Raw genomic sequence first — 25,531 nt, 5'->3', positions numbered from 1 at the left:
GTGGACAGTGGTCAACTGATTTAAAATAGCACGTTGATCCACTGCAATATTGTTCTGGTGGTCTAAATGACATTGATGATGGAGGAGAAAAATCACCTCTGATCAGGTTAGTTGTATCACCAAGTACGTGGCTAGTAGACGGCTTTCTTATTAGAGGCATGTTTAAATTTGCAGAAAGTAAAAATGAACTTTCTACACTAGTGTCAGCCACAAAACCAGAATTATGGTTATGCACATTACCCTCTGCTTTAAAGTGCTTCTTTTTGAAATCTTAAGCCAATGAAAATACCAGAGAGCCATTTTTATTCACAACTCTTCTTTTTATTCTCACTAAAACCTGGGGACAACCTCGTTTAAGATTTCGATTATGGCAGAACTGTAGCTAAAACCAAAGGAGAAAAATTTTAGTAATATTTTAAAACAAAACACAAGACTATATTAAGCCTAACCTATAAAATCTCAGATTTCACGTTTACTATGCAATGATATTATCATAAAAATGTGTACAATGCTGACTATATTTTGAAATTCCATATTTGGAATATACACATTTAAATAGAATAGTCATCAAATTTAAGAAGTTAGCATTTGCTGCAACGGTGAAAGCAACTTTTTAAAAAAAAGCTTTAATACCTTCATTTAGATTTCTTTTAAGATTCATAGTTGCTAGGAACGTTTTGCATAATCTTGAATAGTTAAGGCACTGTCTTAATTTTTAGAAAAAATAAAGAATTTCAGCCTTTGTAGTTTTATAGAATTTCAAAATCTTGCTTTACATTTATATTACCATATTTTGATATACAAAATAAAATTTTATATATACGTTACCAAGTCATAACTACAATTACTGAATTCCTTGCTTAAAACAGAGACTTCTTTCTCTTCTGCCAGAAAGTCAGCTAGACAAGAAGATTTTTGCAAATTCTGCCGCAATTTACTAAACCCATAAATGTTAAGCTGTCTAAGTAAACTTTTCATACTTCCAGTTTCAAATAATCTGAAAGGGGCCTATCGTTCCAACACTTCCTTCTTAAAGACAGCTTCACCAATCACTATGGAAGATCCAGTATAACCCCACCAGATGGATTTAAATTGGTCACTCCCAGCCATTTTCCAGAGTTTTCCTGGAAATGTCAGAGAACGAAAATCATTATCTTCACCTGATTCTGAGACACAATGTATGTAACATGGTCTTTTTATCAAGGATTCTTCAGACAAAGTCTGAAAAGCATTTTCTTCAAACATAGACTTCAAGACAAGTCCCCAGAGATTGTTTGATCACACAATAGAGATCTACCAGAGTTTCCTGAACCAGTTGGTCCATCTTTATGAGACACATCTTGAATTTCTGAAGAAACAGGTGTCATCTCAAATAACTTTTTCTACTGCTACTTTTCTAATCTGCATGTTTTTGAGCACTGCAGCTACAAATGCTGTTCTGGCAGGCCTGCACAGATAAACTGCTAGGCCATCACAATGGTTCTCAACTTGAGAAGATGCGACATCACAAAACGACTGGTCTCCTAGCAACTCAAGTGTAACATTAAGCCAGTGTTTATTTCTCATTCATCCAGTTAAAATGAAACATATAGGATACTTATTTTTATAGTGTGATCTGCAAATATTATCCCCACAAAATCTTTTTAAATAATTTAATTTTTTGGGTCTATGAAATAAAACCAATCTCCATACTTTTGTACACAAATTTATAACAGATTTATGAACAGAGTATAAATAATGCACAAAATATATAAAATAATTTTAAAGTTATGGAATTTAAAGTGAAATTTGTGTTAAGCCTGTACAGAAAATTTATACCTATTACATTATAATTTGTAATTAAAGTGAAACAATTTTATTTGGAAATGGAAGTAGTTATTTATCTGTTTACTTTACAATAAGTAGCTCTATATTCAAAACATGAGCAGAATAATTATCAGTGTATTTGGTATGTTTATTAATAAATGGTAAATATTTATGAAATAAAAATAGATTAAAGTAATCAATCAAACTTGAGAAATCCCTAAGGGGGTAATTTTTGTTTTAAATTGTAATTCAGTGCTATAAGTAAAACAAATAACATATTTATTTTGTTTGTAATTCATGAATTATCACCTTTTGCCATTCTTTCACTCAGAAGTTTTTCAGTCCTAGAAGGAATAAATTTTCTTGTCATCTTTATAATCCATACTCTTGGGGCTTCTGTTAAGTGTTCCAAAATGAGGTTGATAAATACACTTATAAACAAGATCCTGGGTTCAATAAACAGTGCCTTCATTAAGGGGAAAACAAACAATCAAAAACAAAGAAATAACAGTATATGTGGGTTTCGGTGGAAAAGACCAGGTAATGCATTATAGGAAGCAATATGTTTCTCAGACCTGTAACAGTTGGCATTGTTAGCATAATGCGGCATTTTAAGGCAAGTGTTTTGTACACTAATTGTTAATAAAAGCTAGGTTTTGTATCACTAAACTGTAGTAAATCCAGCTCTACCAAAATTTGTATTCTTTATTTAGACATAAATTTCATTAAACATAAGCCAAATTCAAAATGAGAGATAAAATTTTGAAATAAATAAATATTCACTCAATCTACAATGTAAATTTTTCCTTCAGTATTTGTATATTCCATTCTGTGTAAATATTAGCAAGTTGAATTCATGGCATATTATAAGTATTATAAAGTATAGTTAAGTTGGACTTAATCCTGATTCATAAATTTTATTTAACATACACAAATCAATAAATGTGATACCATCTGTTAAATAACAAATAATTGGAAAATAACAATCTCAAAATATGTAGGAAAGTTATTAACAGATCTGATCTTAACTTTTAAAAAAATTCTTAACAAATTCGCTCTAGATAGAATATGACAAGACATAATAAAAGCCATATATTAAAAACTCATGACTAACTTCAAGTTCAATATTAACATACAGGAAATTTTTCCTCTGGTCCAGTAATAAGAAAAGTACCTCAATCTCACAAGTCCTAAATTACACTACTAGAAATTCTAGCAAGAATAACTAGTCAAGAAAAAATATAAAAGGCATTCAACTGGTAAACAAGCAGTAAAATTTTTACAGATGACTTAAATATACATAGATAGAAATCTCCATACACTCCTCCAGTGACTGTTAGAAATAATGAACAAACTTAGTAAACTTGCAGAATACAAAATCAATAAACAAATATCAATTGCATTTTTATATAGGAACAGAACATTATCAGAAAGAGAAATTAGGAAAACAATTGTGTGTAAATTTATACCAAAAAGAATAAAATAGGAATATATTTGATAAGTGAAACAACAGTTCTAAACATAGATCTATAAATTACAGGTGCAAGGAATATAAGTAAACTTAATAAATGAAAGGAATTCTGTGCTTACTGATTGTATACAATGTGAGGAAATACTCTAATCTATCTTTCACTTGTTCAATCTGCCCAGCACTACTTATTGAGGAGAATCTCATTTCTTCATTTCATTCTCTTGCTTCCGTTTTCATGGGTTAATTGATCATAGGTGTGAGGGAATATATCTGGTTACTCTATTCTCTTCTTTTGATTGGTGTCAGTTTTTGAGCGAGTATCATGTAGTTTAAGTTACTAAAGCTTTGTAGGACTGTTTAACATCAGAGAACTTTACACTACTATATTTAAATTCTTTTTCAAGTTTATTTTGGCAACTGAAGATCTTTGTGGTTACATATAAATTTTGAAATTATTTCTTCTATTTAATGGAAAAATCTCATGGGTATTTTGACATGAATCATACTAAATGTAGATTCATTTGGGAAGTATGGTTGTTTCAACCACATTGTTTCACATCATTAACATAAGAGATCTTTTCATTTCTTTGGATCAATTTTAATTTCCTTCATCAATGTTTTCTGTTTTTTAACGTATAGGTTTTCTCCTAATTTGTTTACTTCATTTGAACTTATTCTTTACATACATATAATTATATACATTATATTTTGAAAAATGTTTCCCACACAAATACAACAGGCAGAAGGCAGTGGCAAGACAAATTCAAAGTCCAGAATGAAAGAAATCTGATATCTAATATAACATATCAAGCAAGGTATCCATTAGAATAGAAGGAGAGTTAAATAATCTCCACAAAAGCAAATACTAAAACTATTCGGTAACAGAAAAAGAAATAATGAAACATCTACTCTAAAAATAAAGAAGCAGGATGCTATAGAAAGGAGAAAGGCATAATTAGAAAGGCAATAGATATAATGACTTACAGCAGTATAAATATGATGTAAAAAAGGACATCAAAATTTTTATGTGTCAGAGCATGAAACAGGACAAAACAGAGTATTTTCTTCTTGTTTCTGTTCTCTGTATGATGCGTTTGAGTTTGTATTCATTTCAGTTAATATAAACAGATATAGTAATGGGTCAATATACATACAAAACAGGGTAACCATAAGTCAAAATCTTACAATGAAGTCAAAAAGCCAGAAAAAAACCAAGATAATAAAAGAAAACTTATAAAGCCACAGAAAGATAAAGAAATGAACATAAAGGAAATACCAAATCAACTGGAAAATGAAGTTCAAAATGGAAATAAACACCAGTTTATCAATAATTTTTACAAATGATATTGGAATTAGTGCTTCTATCAAAATATATATATTGCCAGATTGGATATTATAACAGGACCCTACATTATGAAGCATACAAGAGACCCAATTTAGAAAGAGGAACACACATCAATTCAAAGTCAGAAGATGGAAAAATATATTCCATGCAAATGGCCATGACAAGAAGGCAGGACTAGCAGTACTGACTTCACACAAAATAGGCTTTACAACAAAGGCCATAGAGAATGATAAACAAGGACATGATATAATGATTAAAGGAGCAACACACAATGAGGGTATTATACTCATTAATATATATGCACTCAATATAAGAGCACCTAAATACATAAAGCAAACACTAATAGATGAAAAGGAAGAAATCGATGGGAGCACAATCACAGTAGGAGAATATAACTCCCCATTACCATAACTAGACTGGTCTTTCAGACAGAAAATTAATAAGGGAACAAAGATACCAAAAGATATGATAAAATAATTGGATTTGGTTGATATTTTCAAAACACTACTTTTCCCCAAAACAGAATATATATTCTTTTCCAGAACACATGGAACATTTTCTAGGAAAGTTTATGTACTGAGGCACAGGAAAAGCCTCAACAAATTTAACAAGATAAAAATTATTTCAAGCATCTTTTCTGAGTATAATACCATGAAACTAGAAATCAATCACAGAAAAACAGGGAGAAAAAATGACAGCATGTAAATTAAAAAAATGGTACTATAAAAAGTTGGGGAGGTGAGGATTTTAAAGAAGAAATTAAGAAATATCTTGAGAAATATGACACAACACTACACAAAGTCTATGGAATACAGTTAAAGCAGTCTTAAGAGGGAAGTTCACTCTGACAATGTCAGCCTCAAAGTATAAGAGCAATTTAAAATAACTAATCTAAAGTTCTATTTAAACTAATCACGAAGAGAAGAGCAAACAAAACCAAAAGTCAGCAGAAAGTGGGAAAATAAAGATCAAAGGAGAAAGAATTGAAATAAAGATTAAAAAATAGAAAAAAATCAATCAAACTGTTTTTTGAAATAGTCAACAAAATTGACAAAACTCAGAACAGGCTCACCAACAAGAAAAGAGAGAGAACACAAAAAACATAAGAAATGAAAATTTAGAAACTAAAAGAGTACATCAAATTTGCAAAATATCATAAGAGAATACCATGAGCAACTGCATGAAAACAAACTTGATAACCTAGAAGAAATGGAGAAGTTTCTGGAAACATTCAGCCCACCATTATTGCATCAAGAAGAAAATGATCATTTGAACAGACAGATCACCAGAAATGGAATACAATTATCAATAAAATAAAAAATCCCTGCAAACAATAATTAAGACCCAAATAGCTTCACTGGGGAATTTCACCAAACATACAAAGAAAAATCCATACCAGTCCTCCTCAAACATTTCCAAAAGATTCATATGGATAGAGTACACCCAAACTCACACCTTAAGGCCAACATCAACCTGATAACAAAACGAGACAAAGACACTACCTAAAAAGAAAACTATAGGCCAATATCATTGATAAACATAGATGTAAAAGTCCTTAAGAAATTATTAACAAACAGAATCCAACATCAAGTAAAAAAAAATCATACACCATTATCAAGTTAGGTTCATCCCAGGAACACAAGGATGGTGTAACATATGCAAATCAATCAATCAATAGTGATACAACTTATCAACTAAACAGAGGACATGAAACCATATGATAATCTAAGTAGATGCAGAAAAAACATTTGATAACATTTAACACCTATCTGCAAAAAATATTCTTATCACAGTGGGTACAGAGGGACCATATCTCAACATAATAATAGCTATTTATGACAAATATATAGCCAGCAAAATACTCAATGGTTAAAACTGTAACCCTTCTCACAAAAATCTGAGACAAGACAAGGTTGCCAATTCTCACAATTTCAATTCAATATTGTCTTGGAAGTCCTAGCCACAATGATCAGGCAAGAAAATTTCATTTCCTATCAAATTATGCAAAACATTTCTTTTTAGGACTGAAACAAATGATCCTAAGATTTAAATAGAGCCATAAAAAACCATAGTTTCCAAAACAATATTGAAGTAAAAAAAAGAGGCTTCAGGAATAATCCATCAGGTCTCCATACACTATTGCAGAGCTACAATAATGACATTGACATGATATTGGTACAGAAACAGGCATATGGACCAATGGAAGAGAGTAGAGAGCCTAGGAATAAATCTACAGGCCTTTGTTCAATTAATCTTTGACAGAGTAGCCAGGAATATGACAGAGAAAAGACCATCTCTTCACCAACTTGTGGGAAAACTGGATAGCAGCATGCAGAGAAATGGAGTTAGAGCACTCCTTGAATCCATACACAAGAATAAACTCAAAATATCTTGAAGAATTAAATGTAAGGTAAGACACAGTAAATCTCCTTGAACAAAACATAGGCAAAACACTCTGACATAAATAGCAGCAATGATCTCCTAGAACAGCCTACTCAGGTAATGGATGTAAGAGCAAAATTAATAAATGGGACCTAATAAAACTTATAAGCTTTTGCACAGCAAAGGGAACCAAAACCAAACAAAATGACAAACTACAGGATTAAAGAAAATATTTAGAAGTGATGCAACTGACAAAGTCTTAATTTCCAAAATATAAAGACTTCATACAACCTAATAATATTAAAAAAAAACAAGAAACCCAATCTGAAAATGTGCAGAATCCCTAAACAAGCAATTCTCCAATAGAGCCATTCAAATGCCACACAGATATATGGAAAAAAAATTGCTATCATTATCAGAGAAGGGCAATTCAAAACTATAATGATATATCACTTCCCAGTAGTAACAATGGTCATCATTCAAAAGTCCACAAACAATAAATACTGGGGAAGATGTGGAGAAATGGAACCTTCCTACACTGCTGGTAGAATGTAGTTTGGTGCAGTCATTTTTGAAACCAGGATGGAGTTTCCTCTAATGGATAGAAATAAACTTAAAATACGAACCAGCAATCACACTTCTGGGTATATATCAAAGCGAAACCTATTTCAAGAAGCCACCTGCACCACAATGTCCTTAGCAGTGCTGTATACAACAGCCACAATATGGAAGTAACCTAATTGTCCAAAAACAGATGACATAATTCAGATGTTATGCCGTATTTACACAATGGAATAATATTCTGCAATAAAAAATGATAAAACAATGACATTTGCAGCAAAATGGATGTCCACAAAAAGTGTCAATCTAATTGAAGTAAGCCAGAAAAAGAAAGAAATATAATACATGACATTACATATGAAGAAGCTTAAAAAAATATTTGGATAAGAACACAATGATTTCATCTACAAAACTGAAATACACTCGCAGATCTACTAAACAATTTTATGATTACTGCGGAAAGGGGCTGCTAGAGGATATATTTGGGAGCAGTAGATTTATAAATTTATCCACTATATATAAAAATAGATATTTTCTAAAATTTCTTTTGTATGACACAGGGCAGTATGTTAAATATTGTGAAGTAATGTTTTATAGGCACAGAAATATATGCATCTACAGGGATACTATGCTATACACCACAGATTGACGCATTATAAATGGCATTTTTCAATGATAAATAAAAAAATAAATATGTAAATAAATAAATAGATTAATTAATTAATAATGTAATAAAAGAAATACAAATATTCACACTACTTAACTTTACACATCAAGAATCTAGGAGAAAACAGAAAGAATAAAGAAGAAAATTGAATCAATGAGAGTAAGGCAAATAACAAGAGAAACAATTCAAAAGATAACATAAATACCAAAGTCTGTTTCTTTTAAAGATAAAGTAGACAAACGTTTAGGTTGTCTAAGAAAATAAAAACTTAAATAAAATTAGAAATAATAGAGAAGATATTACCACTGATGTTGTAGAGATGCATAGCACATAAGAAATTAACACTAGCCAACAATTTGAATGACCTAGAACAAAAGACAAATTCCCAGAAACATATGTCTTCCAATACTGAATCAAGAAGAAATTAGAAAGTTAAATAAGGCAAAAGTGTGTATGAGTAAATCAGTAATCCAAACCTCACAAACCAGAAAAAATTTACAAGTTGACTTTACCGGTGAATTCTGTCATGTATTTGAAGACAATTTTTCAGTAATTCTTCCAAAAATCTTCCAAGAATTTGAAGGGGTGAAAGTTTCCAAACTTCTTTTATGATGCCTGGTTTATTTGCATAACAATGTTAGAACGGACATTAGATGCAAAATATGGAATATTATCCCTGATGAAAATATGTGTCAAAATTCTCAACAAAACAGAAGGAAAATGAATTCAACAACACATTTAATGTATCATACACATATATGAGTAAAGGGATTTATCCCTTGGTTTAAGATACTTCAAAATACTCAGATCAATAAAGGTGACATGCCACACTAATAGAATGAGAAATAAAACTCACATAATCATTTCAACAGGTGCAAAAAGAGCATTGTATACAATGCAACATCCTTTTAAGATACTCCCAACAAATTAAATTAACCATGTCAGTGGCACGATATCAAATACACACAAACACTGTGCGGAGAGAAGCGGAGCATTTCTCTTTTTATTGATTCTTAGAGAAAGGGTTTATATAAGACATGCACAATGCCTCACATATCATCTAAGTTATAACAATGTTAATAATCTTTAGCTATTTATGTCCCCATGCTCCTGCAGTAAGCACAGGATGTGAAATGATCAAGGATTGTTTTAAAGTTCATCACGGAACTTCATTAAGTAGGCCATCTCTTATCCAGCTGGCTGTGCCTTTCTTAGGTTGTCCCCCTATGAGGATCTTATCCAGCATAGGCTCTCCAGCCATGCAATGAGCAGGCCATTTCTTATCCAGCCTGGATATGTGACATTCCTCACAGCTTGTTTATCAGTTCAGCCCATGGGCTTATCCTCTAGAGCCTTCAGACTGGAGCCTGCAAACCAAACATTCCTTGACAGAAAAATAGATGAAGAAAATTTGATGTATATATGCAATGGAATCAATACATTTCATTCCTATCAAGAGTGTCCACGGTGTTCCTTTTTCTTCACAACCTCATCAAAATCTATTTCTTATCTTTTTGATGAGAACCTTCTGAAAATTGTGAGGTCTTGTCTAATTTTTGGTTTATGACTTTCCTAATAATTTATAACTATGAACATATTTACATGTGTCATTTAGCCAACGGTATGTTTTCTACAGATAATTGATTCAGATATATCTATTCACTTCCTATGGACTTTTTTTAATAGATTGGTTTTTGTCACTGTTGTGCGATAAGAGTTTGCCATATATTTGGATATTAACACTTAATTGAAAAATATCACTTTCAAATATATTCTCCCAATGTGTTGGTTGACTTTTCATTTTATTGATCATTTCTTCTGCAGTGTAAATCTATTTAGAGTGATACAATCATAATTTGTTAGTTTTGCTTCTGCTTCCCTTGCCAGAGGAGACATGTAGAATCAATTTAAGTCCAATGTCAGAGTGTACTTCTTATATTTTACCCTAGGATTCTTTGTTTTCATGTTTTATGCTTTATGTACCCAGGAGTGGGATTGCTGTGTCATATGATAGGTCTATTTTAATTATTTAAAGGAACTTCCATACTGTTTCCAAAGTTGATGCACCAATATTCATTCCCACCAACAGGGTTGGAGAGTCCCTTTTTCTCCACAACTTCCCCAGTGTTTATTATTTGTAGACATTTTGATGACAGCCCTTCTCACTAGTGTGAGTTAAAACATTATTAAATTTTTGTCTTGCATTTGTATAATGATTAGCTATGTGAGCATGTTTTTATGTTTCTGATTGTCATCTGTGTGTCTTCTTTAGGGAATTGTCTTCTGCTCATTTTCTGGCTCAGTTGTTTGTAGATTTTTGAAATGGAGTTATATGAACGATTTGTGTATTTTAGAAATTAGCCTCTTGTTGATTGCACTGTTTCCTAATGTTTTCTCCCATTTGGAAGTTCATATTTTCATTCTGTTTATTTTGCTATGTAGAAGGTTTTAAGTTTAATTAGGACCTATTTGTTTATTTTGCTTTTATTGTTTTCAGCTTGGGAGATTGACATAAGAAAATTTCGCAACAATTTATGTCTTGTTTTGCCTATGTTAGATTCCAGGAGTTTTATTGTGTCATGTATTAGATTCAGATATTTAAAACATTTTGAGCATATTTTTGTACAGTGTGAGGGAGTGTTCTAATTTCATTGATTTACATGTAGCTGTGTAGCTTTCTCAAAATCACTTGCTGAAAACTGTCTTATAGGCATTGTATATTTTTGTTTCCTTTGTCATAATTTATTTGACCATAGGTGTGATGTTTTATTTCTGCCTCTGTGTTCTGTTCCAGTGATATACACGTTTGTTCATTTTCCAGTATTGTGCTGTATTGATTACTTTTTTTGTAATAGAGTCTGATATCTGGGAGGGTTATGGGTTGTGACTCCAACTTTCTTCTATTTCCTCATTGTTTCTTTTGAAGTTCTGGTACTTTTGCTGTTCCATACAAATGTTAGGACTTTTCTAATTTCTGTGGAATATATCATGTATTTCGATATGAATCACTTTATATTTGAGGATATCATTGTTTTATGTATATTTTAACAATATTATTTCCTCTAAACTGAGACCTTGAGATTTCTTTCTATGTTTTGCATCATCTTCAAATTTATTTATCAGTGTCCTATTGATATTATTATCTTGGTTCATTCAAACCTATTAATAGGTTTTTCATTTTTGACCTGATATCATATGGACTTTTTAAAATTGTGGAATATTTAATTGTTAGTGTAAAGAAATGTGACAGTTTTTGTATATAAATCATGAATCATGCTACTTTGCTAAGTGTCTTTATTAGTTTTATTTGTTTTGGGTTGGAGAATCTTTAGGGTTCTCTATATAGGTTATTATGTCATCTAAAATAATTACAGTTTTACTTCATTCAATCCAACTTGAATAAATTTATTTCTATTCCGATTGCTGTTGCAAGGACTTCCCATACTGTGTTTAATAGAAATGGTGAGTGTGGGCATCCTTGTCTTATTCCTTAATTTGGCTTTCAGTTATTCACATTTGCATATTATGTTGTCTGTGTGTCTGTTATTTATGACTTTAGTTATGTTGAGATATATTTCCTGAATCCTACTTTGGTAAGAGGTTTCTGTTGTTGTTGTTTCTGTTGTTTTTTGTTGTTGCTATTGTTGCTGCTTTTTCAATGAGGAAAAGTTGAAGTTTTTGAACTGTTTTTATGGATTTATTGGGATGACCACGTCACTTTCCCTTTTTCTGTTGTGAATGTGATGTATCAAACTGATTGATTTCATGTGTGTTCCACCTCTCTTATGATCCTGCAATGAATTAAAGTTGATCATGGTGTATAATTCATTTTAGGTATTGCTGGATTTAGCTTGCTAATAATATTTTTAAGAATTTTTACATCTATATCAATCAAAGATATTGGCTTGAAATTCACTTTGCCTGTACTTTGTTTGTTGGCTTTGCTATCAGGGTGATGAAAGCTTCATAGAATTAATTTGTGAGTTTCCCACATCTTCACTGTTTTTGAATAGTTTGAAGAGCATAAGTTCTGCTTTGAATTTTTGTACAGTTTTCCACGGGAGCTGTTTAAATCTGCACTAACTTTTAATGATTTTTTTAAATGCAGATTCTTTCATTCTTCTAGTAAACAGTTTGTTCAAATTATTTGTTTCTTCTTATCCCTGTCTCTTTCTAGACATTTGTCTATTTCTTCTAAGTTGTCCAGTTTATTGGCATGTAAGTGTTGACAAAATAATCCCTTTATTGTATATCTGTTGGAACAATTGTTATTTCTCCACATTTATTTCTGACTTTATTTCTTTGGAGCATCTCTTTTTTCTTCATGATGCACCTGGCTTGAGGTTTTTTGATTTTGCTTATCTTTAAAAGAAAACAAAAACAAAATTTTTGGTTTTACTACTCTTTTGCATAGTTGTATTTCTCTCTAATATATATTTACACCTGTAATATTTAGGTTCATGTATTTTTCTTTTTTAACATTTTTATTGACTTTTAATCATTTTGCAAAGTTGTCTCAAATTCCATTGTAGAGCACAATTATTTATTTACAATGAACATATATACATTTGTTGTCCCATTTCTTTCCTTGTGAGCTGCCGTAAGATCTTTTATATATTTCCCTGTCCTATACAGTACAATCCTGTTTATCAATCTTACAATTTTGAACTCCAAGCCTATCTATTCCCACACCACACCCACTTGGCAACCAAAACTTTGTATTCTCTGCCTGTAAGTCTATTTCTCTTTTGTATTTTGCGTTTTTTGTTTGGTTTGGTTTTGTTTTTAGATTCCACAAATGAGCATTCTCATATGGTATTTTTCTTTCTCTTTCTGGCTTACTTCACGTAGACTGATTTTCTCCAGGAGCACCCATGTTGCTGAAAATGGCGTTATGTTGTCAGTTTATAAGTCTGACTACTATTCCATTGTATAAATATACCACCTCTTCTTTATCTAGTCAACTTTCGATGGACATTTAGGGTATTTCCATGTCTTGGCTATTGTAAATAGTGCTGGCTATGAACATTGGTGTGCAGGTGTCATCCTGAATTAGGGTTTCTTGTGGATTTATGCCCAGGAGCGGGATTTGGGTTATATGATAAGTCTATTCCTAGGCTTTTAAGGAATCTCCATTCTATTTTGCACAGTTGCTGCACCAAGCTGCATTGCCACCAGCAATGAAGGAAGGTACCCTGTTCTACAAAGCCTCTGCAGTATTTGTCATTTGTGGATTTTTCAGTGATGGCCATTCTGACTGGTGTGAGGTGATACCTCATTGCAGTTTTGATTTGCATTTCTTTGATAATAAGTGATATTGAGCATTTTCTGTTGTGCTTTTTGATCATTTGTTTGCCTTCCTTGGAGAATTGCTTGTTTAGGTCTTCTGCCCAATTTTGCATTGGGTTGTTTATTTTCTCTTCTTCAGTTGGATGAGCTGCTTATATAATCTGGAGATCAACTCTTTGACGGTTTCATATGCAAATTTTTTCCCATTCCGTAGGTTGTCTTTCTGTTTTACTTCCGGTTTCTTTACTGTGCAGAAGCTTGTAAGTTTCATGAGGTCTCATTTGTTTATTCTTGCTTTTATTTCTTCTATGAGAAAATTTTCGAGACTTTTGTCAGATAACGTTTTGCCTATATTTTCCTCTTGGTGGTTTATTGTATTTTGCCTTATGTTTAAGTCTTTGATCCATTCTGAGTTTATTTTTGTGCATGGTGTTCTAGCTTCATTGAATTATATGCTGCTGTCCAGTTTTCCAAATACCAGTTGCTGAAGAGACTATCTCTTTTCCATTGTAATTTCTTGCCTCCTTTGTCTAAGATTAATTCACCATTTTCGGTTTCATTTCTGGGCTCTCTATTCTGTGCCATTGGCCTATATGTATGTTTAACTACCAATACAGTGCTGTCATGTTGACTGTAGCTCTACAGTATTATCTGAATCATTAGCTTTAAGAAATGCCACTGATATCTGAACCTTAATCTTGTAACCTGCTATCTTGCTGAATTCTTTGATCAGCTGTAGTAAATTCATTCTGGATCTTGTAGGGTTTTCTATAAATAGTAACATATTATCTGCATATAGTTTGACATTTATCTCTTCCTTTTCAATTTTCATCCCTTTTACCTGTCTCTCTTGTTCGATTGCTGTGGCTAGGACTTCCAAGACTATCTTGAGTAGGAGTCGTGATAGTGTGCATCCATTTACTGTCCCAGATTTTAGTAGGAAGGATTTGACTTTCTCAACTTTGAATACTATGCTGGCTGTAGGTTTGATATCTATAGCTTTCATGATGCTGAGATATATTCCCTCTATGCCCACTTTGGTGAGAGTTCTTATCATACGTGGGTGTTGAATTTTATCAAATGCTTTTCCTGCATCTATTGAGATGATCATGTGGTTTTGGTTCTTTCTCTTGTGGATGTGCTGTATTACATTGATTTGCTTAAGTAAACCACCCCTGTGTCCCTGGCATGATCCCCACTTGGTCATGATACATAATATTTTTTTCTGTGTTCTTAGGTTGTATTTGCTACTATTTTGGTGAGGATTTTGGCGTCTGTGTTCATCAGTGATATTGGCCTATAATCCTCTTTTTTGATTGTTTCTTTGCCTGGTTGTGGTATCAGGGTGATTGTGGCTTTATAGAATGTCTTTGGGAGTATTCCTTCCTTTTCAATCTTCTGGAAAAATTTGAGAAGGACTGGTATGAGTTTTTTTGTTTGGTAGAATTCCGCTGTGAATCCATCCGCTGCTGGACTGTTATTTGTTGGGAGGTTTTATATTGCTATTTTGATTTCATTTCTTGTGCTCTGTTTGTTCAAGTGGTCAGTTTCATCTTCATTCTGTCTTGCTGGACAGTATGTTTCCAGAAACTTGTCCATCTCTTCTAGGTTATACAGTTTGATTCCATATACTCTTCAAAATATTCTGATATGATATACTATATTTCTATTTTTTGTTGTAATTTCTCCATTCTCCTTTCTTATTTTGCTAATTTGTGCTCTCTCTCTGTTCTTCTTTTTGAGTTTGGACAGAGGTTTGTCGATTTTACTTACTTTTTGGAAAAACCAGCTTTTGGATTTGTTGACTTTTTCCTATGGTGTTTTTAATCTCTATTTTATTTATTTCCTCCCCATTATTGATGATTTCATTCCTTGTGCTGCCTTTTAGGTTGTGTGTTCTTCTTTATCTAGTTCATTCTGCTGGTGGGTTAAATTGTTTATTTGTGGATGTCCATTTTTGAGGAACGCCTGTATCACTACAAACTCCCCTCTCAGCACTGCTTTTACTGTGTCCCATAAATTTTGTATGGTTTTGCTTTCATTTTCTTTTGTTTCAAGGTACTTTTTCATTTCAGCTTTGATATCTTCATTGACCCATTGGGTTTTTACTAACATATTGTTTAATCCCCATTTTTTCCTTTGTTCTCCTTTGTTTCTCTGTTGTTGATTTCTTACTTCATGGCATTGTGGTCAGTAAAGTTGCTTGAGGTAATTTCTATCTTCTTAAAATTGCTGAGATTTCTTTTGTGCCCAAGTACATCATGAATCCTGGAAAATGTTCCTCGTGTACTTGAAAAGAATTTATATCCTATTTTGGGGGTTGTAATGCTCTGAAAATATCCACCAAGTGTAAAATTTCTATTGTATTATTTAATTTTTCTGTTGCCTAATTAATTTTCTGTCTCGATGATCTATCTAGTGATGTTAATGCAGTGTTGAAATCTACAAATATGACTCCCCCTTTATATCTGTTAGTAATTATTTTATGTACTTAGGTGCTCCTTTATTTGGTGCATAAGTATTAATGATTGTGCTATCCTCATATTGTATCACTCTTTCAATCATTATAAAATGTCCTTCCTTTTCTTTCTTTATGGTCTTTGTTTTAAAGAAACTTTTGTCTGTAATCAGTAATGCAACAACTGTTTTTTGGCTTTTCCAAATTTATGTTGGATAACTACTGTATGAAATGACAGAAAACCAATATTAATAGAAGTTTTACACCATTAAATGCATACTTAATTTTTTTCTTTAAATTCTTGTTTTTGCTTTTGTTACTTACAGATCAAAATTTAAAATGAGTGCTTTTTGTTATTTTTTCTTCTCCATGAAAGTCATTTTGATAATTAGTCCATTTATTACTGTGTTCCTTGATTTTAAGTTGTTTCTGCTTCTTCATTATCTTGATTACATTATCTTATACCGTGACACAAAAAACTGCTGTTACCCCTTTTATTCACTGATTGATAAGGCAGTGAATATAGTTAGCAGAAATTTTGTAAAAACTGAAGTGTCTCATGTATGTGGAAGAATTTAATTTTATTTTTCTTGAATCTATATCGTGACATTGATGTTGTCATTCAAAACTGCTTTAAGCATTGCTTTCTAAATTCTTACATTTATTCAACAAATATTGAATACATATAACACATCAGGATGTCCTTAGACAAAGGGATATAATGTTTAAAACAAAATATGCTTCCCTCCATGAAGCTTGTATTATAGCATCCTCTATCCTTCTGATTATGGTGTTTCTCTTGATTCTTTCTCAATCTATGTATTCATCTTTTTAACAAATATTTATGGTGTTCTTATGTGCTTGGCTTTGTTCTACATGTTTGGTACATAATGGTGAGATGATTACTATCTTCGTGTTTTTTAAATTAGAATGGGGAAATGAATATTATATAATAAAGGCAGACCTGAATACAAAATAATGAGATTTTAAGCACTAAGAAAGAGACAAATTCTCTGTAAGAAAACAATCAGGGTAGCAGATTCTTGTATAGAATATGTAGCCCAGTATTGTCCTTAAAAGAAGTAAATCAACCTGAGAGCTGAGTGAAGAGAAGGATATAGCCATGCCCAAGAATTCAAATTCATGTTTTTCTGATAGAATATCATCACATTTAAGTACTGAGATGGGTAAAAGTCACAGTCTTCAGTACACCAGAGTCCAGTGCAACTGAAATTCAGTGAATAAAAGGAGAGAAAGATATTAGAAGATGCTGGGTGGTGGCCATGATGTTGAAGATCAAGAAGGTGTTTTTTGGAAATATAATTATCAGGAATTGGTGGTATTTTTTATGTGAGGACTAAGGAATACAGAAGTATCAAGGATGACCCCTAAACCTGAGCTTAAGCAGCAAAACAGGGGACATAGTTTATGGAAGGAATGAGATGAGTTTGCAAAGTGTGTTAGAGACACCTTTTCTGGCACTAAAGCAGAGATGTCAGGTGGAAAGCTGAGTATAGGTCAAACTTCAGAGGAGGTGATCAGATTGAAGTTAGAGGTATAATGAGAGATGTCTTGGGCTGATAGTATAAGTCATAAAATCAGGCTCCCCAAAGAGTGTCTAGAGAAGATACTTCCAGTATAGATTCAATAGTAAGGTTTGAGTAGAGGAATAAAATCTGGGAGCATGCACTAGGAAATGGAGATATGGAAAAAATAGAACAAAGCTTTGACTTCTAGGGGGTTAAGGTCAAGCTGAAGAGATAAACAAGTATCTGAATAGTTATATGATAAAGGTATGTACTAGCTACTAAGGGAGCACAATGGAAGAAACATTTAACTCTACTGAGGGTAGTTCAGAGGAGAGTTACAGTAGGATAATATGGAGCAATTCTGAAAAATCTTCAAAATAAATAACAAGCTAATAGGAAACAGGCAAGAACATTCTGAGCAAAGATTTTGAGATTAAAAAAATTTAAAGCATTTGAACAATTGTAAATAGTTCAGCTTAATTACATGGTTATAGCTTGTTTCACAATTCAAGATTTAGGTTAACCTTCACTGATGTACCTTTTCACCTTTATTTTACATTCCTGTAGTAATTAACAAATCATATTGCTTTTGCCCTCTCATTGTCTGTGTTAATATTTTCTCTCCTGATTTGTCTTTAATCTGTACAGTAAAAAGAGGGGCATAATTCCTTCTTATAAGCAAATGCTCATGCAGTTCTATGGAAACATCAGATGGTATACAAATGTATCATTTTCTAAACAACTGTATTCTTGTCCCTTTGTCCTTGGCAGAGATGGAGGTAAAACTTTTAATTAGTGTGAAAACCAAAATAACTGTATCCAAAATATTACAACATATAATTCTAGCCTATCTGTGATGCCCTGATGTAAGTAAAACAATTCAGTGATCTGAAATTAACCTGTAATTATAGTGTTGAAAATTAATCAGTACAATTTAGGTTTCATTAAATTCAAACACACTCAAAATTGAATCAATTTATTAAGCTTATTTATTTCCCAGGCCCCAACAGACACAATGATACCAACATATAAAAAGTTCAGATATATAAACAGCTTCACTATTCCACTTACAGAAGTGAGACTACAACTTCCCAACTAGAATAATGTACACTCTAAACGCAAGTTAAAAGCAAGACAAGACACTCTAAATTGGAGATCTGCTTGCTGTTGGTGAGAATGCCTTGAAATATTGTTCTTGATCTATATGCAAAAGTATAGGGACACACACTTGTCAAAAGAGAATACAAAGTTCAATCTAACCAATCCATCTTGTGCAGATTTTCCCTTCATTCAGTGCAAGTTTAAAATGTATAAATTATTTTGATCAGAATTCATCAATAAAATCTTAACTCAAAAACAAATACAACAGTAGTGTCTTGTTCACACAATGCCTGTGTGTCTTTGAAAAAAGAAAACTACCTGGAAGCAATCCTCTCTGTACCTCTCTGCCAATTTTGATTAACAGATTCCCTCATCTTGACTTGGAGCAACTCTCTTAGAACCATAAATTGTGAAAATGAATTGCACATTAAAGGTTCTGGCTCCCGACCACCTTGAGTTTTCCAAATAATGTTTTTCAAGACATTTAACTAAATGCAACTATTGTGTAAGGAGATGGTAGTTGTCAATATGAACACTTCAATAGAGTAGAAGTAGTCATGTTGAATTTTTTGTATTCAATTATTCATTCTATGTTATATGTTAACACATAATCTATCAATTATTTGTTAACTATCACAATTAAATTTGTCAGAATTTTTGGTAAAGCCACTACCAAAAACAGCAATGACTAAACATGCTTTTATAAGGATCAAGCAACCAATGCAGTTTAACACATGATCCATTAGAACCTCTCTTATCAAATCCTGGAGTTCTTTGACAGGTGGAAAAATGTAAATACTGTATACATTATAGAAGAGATCTTACAAAATTCTATCAATAAATATCCATAAAACTATTGCATGTCACTGTTAAAATTCAATTTCACTATTCTGTTGAAAAAATTCCATTGGTTACATATCTCATTTAAGTGTTGGAAAGAATACTCAGTGACTTCTAAGAAATGATGGACAATCTGAATTAAATAGCTAATTAACTTAAAATCAAAACTATAAGTTGCATATTTGATAAAAGTAATCTATATGTGTGCTTATCACACTAATATAATGTGGAATAAGATGGCTATAATTGTGGATGACTGGATCTACAGAGGTAGTAAAATGGTCCTGCTAGCTAGTAAATCTGATTATTAAATTCAGGAAGGAAGAAGAAAGTAGGGAAGAGAGGGAAAGAGGAAGATGAGAGGGAGTTAAAGAGAAAAAGAAGGTAAGGAAGGAACGATTTGTAGTCAAATTGTTACATGTCAGGCCCTAAAATAAATTCTTTCCTTAATTCTCCAACACTGGTTCTATTGTACCCAGAATTTATTTTAGCTTTTTTTTTCCCAAGGTGAAAACATCAAGGCTTAAGAATATTAAATAAACTTTCTGTGAACACATAAATAATGAAGGAAGAAACAGTACTTTAAACTATTGACTTTTTATTATATCTGGACAACAAAAGTTACTTAAACATAGACTGATTAAACAAATATTTACTACTATTTATTTTTATCATTTACCCACTTTCCTGTAACTATGATAATCACCAGCAAAAACTCAGGATGTAATGTCTCTTTATCTCACCATTGTAACAGTAGAAATAGAAAAAGTATTTCCTATACAAAACATTTGATTTTAAGATATTTTTTACTCAGCATGCTGAAGATAAATTCAATTAATGGTAGTTAAAATTAATCAGCAAGAAATTGAATGGGACAAAGGGCCTAATTGTTCCTTAAAATATTTATTTCACAGTCTGTTCTACATGTCATTTTTTATGACGTCTTGTTGGGATATCTCTTAATAATAAAAATAGTTACTTTTTTGAGATACACTTTTGAAAGGTTCTGATAATATAATACAAATAGAATTATTCCTGTTTTACTAAACTTGCATAAATGCAAATTCTGAAACACAAGCATAAGGTCAGCTTTGTTTCTCAGTACAAAATTAAACTATACTAAATTAAACTATGCTAAAGGGAAGTGCTTGGCTAAGGGAGTTTGGCCATCTAAATAAATGACCATCATTTATGCAGTTTGCTCATTCCCCTGCAATGATTTTGCATGTTAAATAAAAATTGATATGAGTGAAAGGATATGGAATCTCTACCAACAAATTAGAAAGAAAAAATAACACACTAACTTAAAATATACTTCAGCTACCTGTCATGAGCAAATTTTGAAAAGCCTTAATGGAAAGAAGTGCAGTACTTGGCAATATCAGTACTTGCTTCTATAGATGATTCAGCTTATTTGAGTCTTAAAAAGGACATAGACATATTTCTATCTTCATATATGAATGTTATGTGGTTTTCCTGTGGGAAAAGGTGAATTATTTCCAATTAATAACTTAGAAACAAAAGATAGGATATTTCCATATTAAATTTTAGATGTTGGTATTTAAAATAGCACCTTTGGCCATAGCTTGACCTCATATTTTGTTTCTCCTTATTTTATATTAATCTTAAATCATCATTTGCAAAATTTTGTGCATGGTATTTCTTGTGAATAATTAAAATGGGTCAAACCAAGGAATTGTATTTGACTTCTTTAGGGCAGAAAATGGGGAGAAAAAGTTAAGAAATTCTACCGTTTTACTAGAGATTGCTCTGCAAGGCTGAATGCAGGGGACTTTCAACTGCTTACCCATGCAAGGGTTTATCAGTAAACTGACAATTTCAACTGTCTGTATTTACAAGTTCCTGCTGTTCAACGTCAATAAACTCACCGACTGAATTCACGCATTTCAGCCACACAGCCAAGCACTGACTTCAACTGCAAGGAATGCCTTTGAAAAATTGAGATCAAAGATTGAAAACTTGCACTTTTAAGTGTAGATCCATTCACATTCTTTAAGACTCTTTAGGGAAGCTCAGCAGTGGACAGTCATATAACTGCTATGCACTTACACTTGGTGTTATTTGTTAAGAAAATGTATGGCAATTAGAAACCAGAAAAGGGATTGACAAGATGACAGACTAGAAGGACACATGGCCCACCCTGTCTCATGAACACACCAAAAATTATATACAAATACAGAACAATTCACACAGAATAACTCCTGAAATTTGACATAATTTCTATTACTTTGGAAATACAAGGAAAGCCCCACAAAACCAGGTAGAGGAAAAAAGAAGAAAGAAAAAGGAAATTGGTGCATGATATTCTTCACAGAAAGAGATCAGCATAGAAAGAAATGTGCCCTCACCCTGGGAAGCTTCCTCACCAGCAAGGAGATCCACAGGGACAGAACAGGAGCTTCAGAGGTTCAGAGGAGGCAGCAGCAGCTGCTTAGCAGAAAGAACTAAGAGAAACCAGCAGTGAGAGTCACTTTGAATCCTAGCCTAAGATGCATGCCAGTGGGGACAGGCTGGGCTGGGCTGCTGGAACTCAGGCTTACACGGATGAGCCTGGGGAGAGGACTGGGGTTGACTGCACACAGGCAGCCTCAGGAGCCTGGAGTGTGGTGCGGGCTGTGTCTAGAAGAGAGTGCAAATCAATCTGGGTCCCTCCATAGAAAGCACCATTGCATGTGGGATGAGGGGTGCATTGCAACCTTCATAGATGCCATCTCTACTAGTGCACAGGGTGTTGCTTTGCACCAATGTTGATGAGCATTCTTGTGAGAAGAGAGGAGGGGTTCAGTCACAGCCATCTTCTCAGCATGAACTGGAGCGGTACAACTGCTGGTGCTCGTCTTCTGGGCAGAGGAGGGGCTGAAACATGAACCATTACTCAGGGGCCCTGCAACATCACAGGCAAGACTGTCATTCCAGTCCCAGGCAGAGGTGGTGGATTTGCTCTCCTGGTGCCTTTGTGGAACTGTGCCTCTAAGACAAATGAGTGGAGATTTGGTGCACATTGGGGATGTGTTTGGCATCAACCGTAGGTCTGTGTACCCTGCTTTTTATTTGTGGTTACCCTGTTTTTTAATTATGTTAGCCCATTAGTATATCTATTTGCTTTAGAGTGGTAGTCATAAAGGCTCTAACACATCCTCTGAAGAATGCAAAGAAAATTTACATTTGGTTTCACTGGGGAATTCTACCAAACATACAAAGAAGAACTCCTATTGATCCTTCGCAAACTCTTCCAAAAGATTGAAGAGGAGGGAATACTACCAAACTCATTCTACAAAGACACCATCACCCCAATATCAAAACCACGTAAATATACTACCAAAAAAGAAAATTATAGGCCAATGTCATTGATGAACATAGATGCAAAAATCCCTCACAAAATATTAGCAGACTCCAACGACACATAAATAGATCATATACAATGATCAAGTTGGATTCATCACAGGGATGGTTCAATATACACAAATCAAACAATGTGATACACCACATCAACGAAAGAAAGGACAAAAATCACATGATCATCTCAATATATGCAAAAAAAGCATTTGGTAAAATTCAAAAATCATTTAAGATAAAAATTCTTACCTAAGTGGTCATAGAAGGAACATATCTCAACATAATGAAAGCTATTTATAACAAACCCACAGCCAGCATAATACTCAACAGTGAAAAGGTGAAAACCTTCCCTCTAAAATCTGGAACAAGACAAAGATGCCCATTCTCATAACTTTTATTCAACAGAGTAGTGGAAGTACTGGCCACAGCAATTAGACAAGAAAAAGAAATAAAAGGAATCTAAATACAAAGAGAAGAAGTAAAATTGTCACTAAATGTGGATTACATGATACAACATATAGAAAACCTTAAAGGCTCTACACTAAAACTAATAAAGCTGATAAAAAATTTGGCAAGGTAGCAGGATACAAGATTAACATAGACAAGTCAGTTGCATTTCTTCACACTAACAATGAAATATCAGAAAAGGAAAATAAAGAAACAATCTCTTTTAAAATCTCATCCAATTAAAAAAAAATTCTTAGGAATAAATCTGACCAAGGAGGGGAATGATTTTTATCAGGAGAACTAGAAAACATTAATTAAGGGAATTAAAGATAACTCAAAGAAATAGAAAGATATCCCATGTTCTTGGATTGGAGGAATTAATATTGTTAAAATGGTCACACTACCAAAAGCAATCATTAAAAAGTCCATGAATGATAAACGCAAGAGAGAGTGTGGAGAAAAGGGAGCCTTCACACACTGCTGGTGAGAATGTAGTTTGGTACAGCTATTATGGAAAACAGTATGGAGATTCCTTAACAAAAACTAAAAATAAAGTTACAATATTATACAGCAATCCCACTCCTGGGCATATATCTGGAGATAACCCTAATTCAAAAAGATACATGCACCCCAGTGTTCATAGCAGCACTATATATAGGTAGCCAAGACATGGAAGAAGCCTAAGTGTCCATTGACAGATGGCTGGATAAAGAAACTGTGGAATATTTATAGAATGGAAAACTACTCAGCCATAAAAAGAATAAAAGAATGTCATTTGCAGCAATATGAATGGACCTGGAGGTTATCATTCTAAGTGAAGTAAGCCAGAAAGAAAAAAAAAATTAAATGTGATATCACTCATATGTGGAATCTAAAATAAATTAAAAATAAAGACACAAATGAACTTCTTTACAAAGCAGAAATGGACTCACAGACATAGAAAGTAAACTTATGGTTACTAAGGTGAAAGGAGGTGGGAATGAATAAATTAGGAGTTTGTAGATATATGTACTATTATATATATAATAGATAAGCAACAAGCTTCTTCTCTATAGCACAGGGAAGTATATTCAGTATTTTGCAGCAACCTAAAATGAAAAATAATTTGAAAACAAATATATGTATGAATATATATATGACAGAAACATTATGCTGTGCACCAGAAATTGACACAACTTTGTAAACTGACTTTACTTCAGTTGAAAGAAAGAAAGAAAGAAAGAAAGAAAGAAAGAAAGAAAGAAAGAAAGAAACTAAAAAAATTTAAAAGGGAAAAAGAAGGCCAACAAAAATAATAAACAAAAAGAGGAAAATTGGATTGGATTTTTTCAAAGTACTCTTTAGCTTATTATTTATAATTTAGTCAGTCCTCTATTTAACCATATATCAGTTGGTTATTGACCCTGACCGTCACTGACCTACTTTCTCTCTCTGTCGTCCTACTTATTCCAAACATTTCATATAAATGGAATCCAATATATGGCCTTTTGTGTATGACTCCTTTCACTTAGCATAATCAGAACTTCATTCTTTTTATGGCCAAATAATGTTGTATTGTATGGATATACCACATTTTATTTACCCAATTTCTTATTGATAGACTTTGGCTTGTTTTCTTTTTGGGGCTATCATGCATACTGATGCTGTGAATATTTGTGTACAAATTTTTGAACGTATTTTTAAAATTTTCTTGGGCATAACAGTGGAGTTGCTGGATCATATGATAATTCTTTCTTTAACTTTTTGAAGAACCAGCTGCCTTACAAATTGGCTTCACTATTTTACATCCCCTCGACTCAAAGCAATGTATGATGTTTCCAATTTTTTCACATTCTTTCCTGTTATTGCTTATCTTTTATTTTTTAATGATAGCCATCCTGGTAGGTGTGAAGTGGTACCTAAAATTGTATTAACTTTCTTAGCATTTACAAACTAAGTGATATATGGGTAGATATGAAACTAGATTCATAGGGACATAATTAGATACATGATAGAAGAAGGTATACAGGAATATCTCAAAGATATTGCGTGTTCAATTCCAGACAACTACAATAAAGCACATATCACAGTAAAATGAGCCACATAATTTTTTTGGTTTCCAAGTGCATATAAAATTTATGTTATACTACACTGTAGTCTATTTAGCTTGCAATAGTATTATATCTAAAAAACAATACACATATCTTAATTAAAAATACTTTAAAATCTGTTAACCATCATCTGAGACTTCAGTGAATCATAATTTTTTTACTGGTGGAGTGTCTTGCCTCGATGCTGG

At 32.6% G+C, this 25,531-nt stretch overlaps 1 long non-coding RNA gene across 1 annotated transcript; it reads right to left on the bottom strand.

Annotated features, from left to right (window-relative positions):
* Positions 1-299: 299 nt before the first annotated feature.
* On the bottom strand, positions 300-1,412 carry LOC140693936 (uncharacterized). Its single transcript, XR_012069655.1, has 2 exons — positions 1,161-1,412; positions 300-382 (listed from the first exon to the last, which is right to left on the bottom strand). It is a non-coding gene; the product is annotated as an uncharacterized lncRNA (long non-coding RNA).
* Between the last annotated feature and the right edge of the window lie 24,119 nt (positions 1,413-25,531).

Source organism: Vicugna pacos, unplaced genomic scaffold (genome assembly GCF_048564905.1).
Source record: "Vicugna pacos unplaced genomic scaffold, VicPac4 scaffold_20, whole genome shotgun sequence".
In the NCBI taxonomy this organism is placed as follows: Eukaryota; Metazoa; Chordata; class Mammalia; order Artiodactyla; family Camelidae; genus Vicugna; species Vicugna pacos.
This window is presented reverse-complemented; position numbering and strand designations above follow the sequence as displayed.